This window comes from Notothenia coriiceps, unplaced genomic scaffold (assembly GCF_000735185.1).
Source record: "Notothenia coriiceps isolate Sejong01 unplaced genomic scaffold, NC01 NC01_scaffold00037244, whole genome shotgun sequence".
NCBI classification, from domain to species: Eukaryota; Metazoa; Chordata; class Actinopteri; order Perciformes; family Nototheniidae; genus Notothenia; species Notothenia coriiceps.
This window is the reverse complement of record NW_011369945.1, coordinates 11,447,530-11,456,394: the sequence shown is the minus strand read 5'-3', so window position 1 is coordinate 11,456,394 and position 8,865 is coordinate 11,447,530. Positions and strand designations below refer to the sequence as shown.

Genomic DNA, 8,865 nt, shown 5'->3' with positions numbered 1-8,865 from the left:
GGGCTGGGGGGGCTGGGGGTCGGAGCTGAACTGTTTGACATGTTAAATGATGGGAGGCAATTAAACAGTAAAAGACATACGCAGTACATTAGTAGCAAAGCAGGAGATCACAGTTATTATAGCAGCCGTTGAGTTCATGTTGTATGGAGTTAAAACCACTACTACTTTATCTGTGTGACCTCCAGCTAAGTCTCTCCACAGCACTGCCTTCTTTTTTCTTCTTATTTCCAAAGAATTGAATACATTAAGAGAGTGCACTTTTACCTTTTAATGCAGAAAAAAGTATTCCCACTGTTAGCAATAGAGACCGGTGCATTTAACAGTCTTAGAAATTGCACAGCAGCAGCACAAGCACATTAATATGCAAAACGCTGCCGACACATTTCACTGCATAATTCCTTCTGTCTATTTAACTAATAATGTGAGCAGCTAGCTGTGTACACTTTGCAGTCTGCCCTCACAGTGGCTTTATGTGCAGAGAAGTAAAACCAAAAACAAAAGTCAACCTTTAAAAACACACCAATAATCAAGTTTTTTCCGAACCATTCATATGTTGAGATTGATTGTGCATAAATTAGTTGTAGCAATTTGTAATATTAATTCAAATGCATAATTGTTGTTTTTTTAGTGTGCTACCCTTTGCCAAAGTGGCTCAGCTGCCTCATGATCATTAATCCTCATCACGACTGGAAGCGCGGTCAGGAGAAAGACAAAACATCACATCATCTTTGGGAAGAATTCGACACGTCACCTTCATTTCCTGCATGGTCAACAAAAGTCTCCCTTTCTGGCTGCAGAGTATTGTTCTGCAATGAGAAGAGACATAATCTAAATCAGTTCCTTTGTATCTGTGTGTGTGGCTTTTAGTAAATAATATCCTCTGTCTGCTACTTGCATCAGCTTGTATGAACCCATTTGGTCCACGATGCACTGAGATACAGCTGGCAGGCAGTTAATTTTAATGCATACTTGTTTGCTAAAATTAACTTTGACATTTGTTCTGATCTGTTACGTGTACGCTGCCGTGCATGTCAATCAGTTCACTGGTTTGACAAAGTTTGGTGCCGGTATCCACGGCCCCCCTTGCATTTCTAATGCTTCTTGTGGCCCTTTGTTCTGTAATGCACCACTGTCAGGTTACATTCCCCTTTGACCAATGGTGTGACACTAATGGTGAGATTCATCTGTAGATCAGAGTCCTTTTTTTTTTTTTTTTGGGTGATACTCTTTCATCCAGTTTCAACCATCCGGCTAAAGAAAGCTTAGACATATCAAAATCTTATGGATGGATATGACCATAAACACTTTATGGATCTCACAACATTTTATTTTGCGTCCTCAGAACAAATATTACATTTGAACCCACAGTCTTATTAAGCCAAGTATGTGGTTTTCTCCATTTAGCTCTGATTGTGTAGTGAGTTGAACGCTGTTTAAAGGAACCTTAATGTAAGGCAATATTTTTGTTGCTGAGTAATAAAACAAATGTTATACATTTTTCAATGACTAATATGTTATTGTTAACAGTTTTCAACTACTTTGCCAAATAATGTTGCTTACAAATTAAGTGATTTATAAAAGTACTTAGCATAATACATTATTGGACTTATTAGTCATTTAGAAATTGATATAGTACCCTATATTTGTCATGGCTGCTGTAAATGAAGCTTTCATTTTCTGGGGAGATTGTGGCAGACAGAATTGTATGATAACAGAGAAGGGAACTCATGTTAATCCTAACAGTGGCTGTTCGGTTTTACTCCCACCGAAAAGGGTTGGACAACACGGGGCGTGACCACTCAGCTTTTGTTTAGGATTTATTCTTTAAGTTAGTTTCAAAATTAACTTCCTCCATACAAAGTTAGCTTTTTCTTCTTACAAATCCATTTTAAGTTAGCTTTTTCTTCTTACAAATCCATTTTAAGTTAGGTTATCATCCTAAGAGAAAACACATTATAAACAAATTACATAAAGCATACACAACAAAAGTCTATCACCATAAACACATATTTAAACCAAACACTCACTGGCTGCCCGTGTGCCCTGTGGCTGATCAAAACATGACTGACAAACATTTCAGTGGCCCTTTTTAAGATGGGGGACGGTCCCTCATCAAATGAGTCCCAAGGGAAACAAAATATTTGAACCAAGGTTCCCTCCCAACTGAGACCTATTTTGCATGACAATCTGCACAACTAAACCAGTATATTAATGCTTCACGATTGAAATAAATAAATAGAAAATAAATGAATAAACAACCAAAATTAACTCCACAGTGGCATTATTCTATAGCCATTACATTTGTATTTGAATCTTTATTGTCACATTATACTGTGGCAATAACATGCTGGTTACAACAACATTACAGTCATGTAACAAAAGGCCAGCAAGGCAATACAAAATAAAAGGATAGGGATATGTCTTCATGTTATTATATTATTGAAGATACATGTATCTATTGGCTATGGTTCCAGTCAAATGTCTTTGTTTTGAGTCTTGTATAGGGTCCCCTTTTCCCACTTTCTGTTGAGTTGTGTTTCTTGCAATCTCAATTTACAAGTCAATAGCCATTGCATTTTACAACTCAAATGTACAGTACAAAAGTAAGCTACCTTGGCTAATAGTAAAGTTTGTTCTTGGTGAGTTTTCCCATGAACAGTAGTGTGTATCTCTGGTGTTTCTTTCTGAGAACTCTGACATAGCTGTATTGCAGGACTGAGTATGAAGATGTCTCGAAGGAGCAGCAGCAGTCGGCCCTTTTTGAACAGGCATGTTTTAACAATAACTGCTTTATTTGAAAGAAATTGTTAATTGTTGAAAAGTAATTCCTTGAGGGATGTGTTGAATTCATTTGTATTAATCTACAATTGCCCATAGCTGTGATATCTGATATGTTATGAAGCAAGATCAGATTTGGCAACTCTGTTATACACTCCTAATTTCTCCTAGACATTTTTTTGTATTTCCTGCTCAGTGATGAATAGACAGACAATTAACAAAGAACACATCCTTGATGAAGTGCACCCAGAAAAGCTTTGTGCAACATTGAAGTGGCCCTACAGAGTGAGGAGCTGTTAAAAGGGATTGGGTTTTGAATAAATATTTGTTTGATGAATAAGGCTTGGTAAGAAAAAAAGGAACCTTCTTTACTCCAAGCCTAAAAAGCAAAAGGATAAATATTTCACGCCTACACTAAACCACTGAACAGTCTTCTTTTGATGAGTTTTTACTGTCCAATAAATCTTCTGGTCATGGAAAATTGTTACATTTACAAAATGATTTCATAGTGTGCACATTCAAAAAGCTCCGCTATCCATATGTAAATGTTAGCTATGTGCAGTCAGGAGGACGAACGTTGAATCTTCTTATGATATATTTTAAAGCAGCTACTATAGCAAAGTATTCTTTCTGTAATATTTTACTCTGTGCTTGCAGTAAAAATCCAACGTGCTGCGATTTGAGATGGGTTGAAGGCTGAGCAGCTCATTGTTTAAGCCTCTAATGTTCTCTGTAAATGGCTTTCTATGGGAACAGATGGGTGTTGAAATGGGCCAAATGTAGCCTCGGCCCCTGCAGTGAAGAATTGAGCAATTTTGACTGCAGTGGATCACAGCGTCTCTGCTGCATCCTAAATGCCCCCAAAATAACAGTGAAGAGTTCATATGATGTGATTATGTCTTTAAAAATGTTTTATTTCTGCCCCTGCCACAAATAGCTAAACTTGAAAAACTTCTTCTCTCTGCTTTCTCATTTTATTTTTGTCGTAATGTATTTAATTACAATATGGCAAAAAACGAATTCAACCTCTTCATTACATTACATGTTACTTGTAGGACGCTTTTATCCAAAGCGACTTACATACTCAATACTGTGGACAATCGCCACAGGAGCCATTTGGGGTGAAGTGTCTTGCCCAGGGACACAACGACATGCTGACTGCAGTGGGGTTTGAACCTGTGCTCCCCTGATCCGAACACCAACGCACACACGCCTCCCTTCTTCATCATCAAAGCAAGGGAACAAAACTCTTTGCAGTCATCTAAAGCCCAGTACATATTTTTGCTGGATAACAACAGTCTCTCTAGTCTAGATAGATCTTGACCTTACTTGGCACCATTTTGCCCTTTAAAAGTTTTACCTGCAGATCGAGCATGAAGGTGTAAAACAGCTAGCTTCCTCTCCTCCATAAAAACATGTGAGCCCTGTAGTTAACACTGTAAAAATAAAATGTTACATCTTTAGGTCATCTGAGACTGTGTTGTTGAATGAGATGGATCAGCATTTCTTTAGACTCAGTTTACAATGACACATGTTCTCATCACTTAACCCTAACCCTGATTACGGAAGAAAACAAAAGAAAGTACGGAAGCCCTCGGAGGCATTTGAGGAAAAAATAAATAGTGTCAAAAAAGCTTCTCTAATGTAACAAAAAGTTGCACCACATAATATACCAAGCCGTCTCAAAGATTGTTAGATTGCTTGTTAATAAAAATGATATTGAACAAAAAATAATTGTATATTTATGCATATTTTGATGGTTTTCGATGCATTCACTTTAAAACCACTGCTTATAGTTCCCTTAAAGGATCAGGATCCAGCAAATAGTGTACATTTGGAACATTCTTCTTTTAACCCTGCTTTTTTTCAGGTTTTTGCACTGAAAAGATCCTCGATGACTCAGGCCTGATAAGTTAGACCCACCATCGACCGCGTTCTGCACACACATCCCTCACATCGACAGAAAAGTGACAGGATGGGAAAAGGGCAATAGATGAAAGTGCAGATGCAGCAGCCGGAGTTGACGTCCTCATCTCTTCTGCCCCGGTCTGTTTGATTACAGTAGTGTCAGGGCTGAGCCTTCTTAATTGTATTCAAGATCACCACGTCTCCCTTTGATGATGCGTACGATGGGAAACAGAGGGAGAATCAATCACAGGGCACCCTGCTCTCGCTCTCAGACACAAAAAGGCATCAACGCACACACAGAGAAATGTGCAAAGACACACATGAATACTTTTCTGTAGGATTCCCTTTTTCATATTCCCTCCTTTCTCCTTCTGCCTCAGCTTCACACATGTAACCACACTCATACAAATCCACAGCTTTCCATGTAACAGTCTTTACATGATGTTAGCAAAAGTATTGAATTCATCCCCTGTGAGGACCCTCCCCTCCTTTGAATCCCTTCATGTTTCTCTAGCACACACACACAGCTGGTAAACAGGCATTATGTCGCTTTTGTCAGTGTGAGCCACAGCAGAAAATAAGCTGTGTGTGTGTGTGTGTGTGTGTGTGTGTGTGTGTGTGTGTGTGTGTGTGTGTGTGTGTGTGTGTGTGTGTGTGTGTGTGTGTGTGTGTGTGTGTGTGTGTGTGTGTGTGTGTGTGTGTGTGTGTGTGTGTGTGTGTGTTTTTCAGTGAGTCATGTGACACATGTGAAGTGTTGCGTTACAAAAAAGAATGTAATGAAGGTGCCAGCGGTAAAGAGGATTCAGTGGAGGTGCGGATTCAATTAGCTTTGTGGGCGCCATGAAATGATGATAATACAGGCGGGTAATATCAACAGGCATCACATCTTTCTTTTTTTCCCACACAGAGACAGCCTCTTTCTGCACCTCTCACTCTTTCTCCCTGCACCCTGCATGCTTTGTCCTTCACGTATGGTGATAGTTAGGGTCACCGAGGCTTTAAATCGCTGGTAGTGGGACTCGCAGCCAACAACATTTATCAATGTAATTAGCGCTCGGCATACGACCCTGCTGCTACGGACATGGCTGCCTGCTTCCTGATAGGCTATCCAATAGTGTCTCATCCTCCCTCTGCTTTCCTTTCTTTCTGCTCCACCAAAGGGGTGTGCACACCTGTCACAGCCTTCACCTGCTCCGTTCGATTGCCTGCACTAAAACTTTCATTATTTGTGTTTGTGGATAAGAGACAGAGAGAAAGAGGATTTCACGGCCGGTGTGTAAGACTGTTGAAGCAAAGAGTGAGCGAGCAAGCCATGGTATTGTGACATTTGTTCATTTGTCATGTCGCTTGAGTGGTGCAGTAATTACTGCCACCGGGGGCTCGCTCTCGTGTTCGGGGCTCGGTCGGAGAGCAAACAACGCCGTCGATGGGAAAACACAGCGGGAGAGTTTGGGAAAATGCAAGGTCCCTGGGGGAACCTTTCGGCGAACAGTTTGAGCTGTTGCCAAAATTACAGTCATTTTTGAGAATATATCTAGGTGAAATAGGATCTGAAGATCTGCAATTTAAAAAATAATTAGGCGTACTTATTCTCTGATGCCCACACAAATACATGGAGACACAACATGCGTTTAAGAGCATCGAGAAAGACAAAAAGGAAACAAAAGCTAAAGAGGATTAAAGGACAGAGGCATGGCAGCATATGAGAGGTTTCTCAATTCTTAAATTTCCCCTCCTCGACTCCTATCCTCGACTCCTATCCTCGAGACTTAGTGCCGCCCACAGGGGGATGCGAGCGGAGGAGCCGAGGAGGGGAGACGAGGAAAGAGGAGGAGAAGCAGCAGGCGGTTAGAGAAATGAGAACTCCTCTCCTCTGAGCTGTCATTTTAAAGAGACGTCCATTAATGATGACACAGCAGCACTCTGTCTGATGGACAGATGTGTTCATGAAGACTTATATATTTACTTTGAATTCATTCACATTTCGGTATAATGAGACAATAACAGGCTACAGATGCGGACATATACACACATATATTTATATAAATATATACAATTTCAGAATTAAACAAGTATGAGAGCACTCATAATAACGTAACACTATCAGAGACTGGATACTACCCCCCCTCCCCCCCTACTCCTCTGGTCGCTACAATGAGGAAAATAAATTACGGCCAAAAGTTGTATTTACAAGAATTAAAAGTAAGCATAGGACACCAAACCAACTGAGACCCGTCTGTCCGCCGCATCTACGCACTGTACAACACACACACCTACACACTGTGCCACACACACACCTACAGCTCCTAAAGCATAATCAGGCTACAGCCGTTGTANGGAATGAATGAACAGATAGAAACGTTGCATGTTAGGGAAATTGCTGATACATTTGCCAGATCAGTTGACACGAAAGCGAGAAAAGAGAACGAGGCCGCCGGCCACATGAATAGGGTACCAGGCAGCCTGGGCCAAGGTTGGTACAGAACCGGACGGTGAGGAGTACTTGTGGCTGGGAGGGGCTGTTGACCACAGCTTCTGTGACGCGGCGCGCGGGTGTGCCCGCGGTAGGAGAGCTGTGTAAAGAGAGTGGACGTCGGGCGGAGCGGCGGGGGTGCCGGGTGAGGCTGTTGACACTCACACGACTCCAAGAAACTGTTAGAACCCCTGACGATGGTGGGTGCCATAGAGCTGGTGCGGTCCGACCAGTGTATAGCCAACAGATACTTGCAGGACTATGCACACTGATATGGGTCACTGATGTGATGTGACTCAAGGACTTTGGGGGGGATTTTAAAGAAAAAATGTTGAGTGAAAATTGTATTTTGAAATTTGTATTTAAGGAAAAAAATTAATAAGTGATTTTGTACCTACACTTAAAAAGAAAAAGAAAAAGGATGTTACAATAGTTGTTATATGTTTCCACACGGACCCGGTTGAGGGGAACACACACCGGAGCAGGCATGCGGATGAAGCCAGGGTGTAAATGTTATGCTACGTTCTATGTAAAAGTGTAAGCAGCTAAAAGTGCTTCAACCGTCCATTCTTGTAATATGAGGGGCAAGAATGAAACAGTAGATATCTACAAACAAAGAGTCGATATTTTTCTAAGACCATTTAGTGATTCACATAATAAAATATACAACGGCTGTAGCCTGATTATGCNTTGCACAATCTTTGCTAGAAGTACACACAGGGAACTCAAAGACTCTGTATGTTTAGTGCAACCAGTATATTTGTTTTATTTTAAAGGGGTCCTATCATGCTAAAGCATGATAGGACCCCTTTAAAATAAAACAAATATACTGGTTGCACTAAACATACAGAGTCTTTGAGTTCCCTGTGTGTACTTCTAGCAAAGATTGTGCAATTTCAATAGAGGACACTTTCATATTTCAGGTAAAGTTTTGACACAATTTAAAATCAGCATTTTCAACATTTCACAGATTAATCGAGGATTTACAATTAAAGTTCAAAACCTAGTGTCATGTCCGTTTTAGTAGATGTCCTCGAAGACATATTTTATAGGTTACAAACAATATATTTAAGCTTTACTTTTCCCCCCTAAAATAAGGTTTGAGAATGTATCTTGTTCTGGTTTGATCCTCGATGGTTTGTACCTTGGTGAGCTCCTGGGCGTTGGCCAGATTGTCCACAGCGATGGCCAAGAAGACGTTGAGCAGAGTGTCTGAGGAGGCAGGAGTTAAGGAGGAATATCGAGGGAAGGACAACTGGAAAGAGGAATCTGATGGTTCCTCAGGGAGTACGGAGAAAAATGGGGGAAAATAGATATTGGGCTGCTGATAAAAAGAAAAGGAAAGACAGGAAGTGGAAATGTCTTCGGGAAAGTTTTAGAGCTCAAACAGACGGAACACAAAAAGAATCATCTACATTTCAACATACGCTGTCTTTGTATTTACATGCATGCACATCGTCTGTGTATGTGCGTGTGTGTGTGTGTGTGTGTGTGTGTGTGTGTGTGTGTGTGTGTAGCCTTATTCAAGTAAACTTCACAACAATGTTCACTATCAAGAAAATGACACATTGTATGAAATTAGACCGTGTACTTTAAGTGTCCTCAAGTTCTCATGACAAAGAGTGTGTGTGCGTGTGTGTGTGTGTGTGTGTGTGTGTGTGTGTGTGTGTGTGTGTGTGTGTGTGTGTGTGTGTGTGTGTGTGTGT

At 40.7% G+C, this 8,865-nt stretch overlaps 1 long non-coding RNA gene across 1 annotated transcript in view; it reads right to left on the bottom strand.

The window, feature by feature from the left end:
* LOC104964738 (uncharacterized) overlaps positions 1-2,064 on the bottom strand; it is a 3,398-nt gene extending 1,334 nt beyond the window's left edge. Inside the window, exons 1-2 of the long non-coding RNA XR_800461.1 lie at positions 2,028-2,064; positions 752-806 (exon numbers count right to left, since the gene is read on the bottom strand). This is a non-coding gene — a long non-coding RNA (uncharacterized lncRNA). The remainder of the gene's footprint in view (positions 1-751; positions 807-2,027) is intronic.
* Between the last annotated feature and the right edge of the window lie 6,801 nt (positions 2,065-8,865).